The sequence below is a fragment of the Morone saxatilis genome, unplaced genomic scaffold (assembly GCF_004916995.1).
Source record: "Morone saxatilis isolate NCDOM2014 unplaced genomic scaffold, NCSU_SB_2.0 Contig1, whole genome shotgun sequence".
Taxonomy (NCBI): Eukaryota; Metazoa; Chordata; class Actinopteri; family Moronidae; genus Morone; species Morone saxatilis.
The window spans coordinates 5,477,905-5,478,579 of NW_023339651.1; positions in this window are offsets into that span (position 1 = coordinate 5,477,905).

Genomic DNA, 675 nt, shown 5'->3' on the forward strand with positions numbered 1-675 from the left:
TTTCTTTTTTCTTTTCTTTCTTTTTTATTGGCATGACATTTTGAATCAAACATGTTGCCAAAGCAAATATAATACTGTACAATACAAAAATACAAATACTATTAATACAATGAAATTAAAGATAAGAGAAGATAAAAAAATTAAATACATTTTAAAAAAACAAAACAAAAACAACCTTACATTTGTCTTGTGTGACATGCAGTAATATATTCTGTCAGTTCTACTGTCATGTTGTCTTCTCCCATCAGGATTTGAATCAGTCGCTCTTTTGGGAGGGTAAAAAGTCTGGGATTGTTTATTTGAATTTAAGAAAGACGTTACCTCTAATTTCTTTGTATTTTGGACAACTTGTGAGAAAATTAATTTCAGTTTCAACTTCTCCTGTTTCACACCAAGTATAGATTCATTTTGTTCTTTCTAGCCATTCTTTTTTATGGTGCACAGTTTCAACAGTGAGTCTATATCTGGTTAAGGTTTGTCTTTTTATAGGGTGTTTTATTTGGGTTAGGGTTAGTGCTAATGTAATGTGCTAATGTAAATTCTCTGTCTAGTACATTATATAATTCTAGTTTATTTATTGATTGGATTTCTGTTTTCCATTGCTTGAAATATCTTATTGTCTTTGTCAATTTGTTTTACTTGTGAGTAGGGGATTATTTCCATAGCATCACTGTG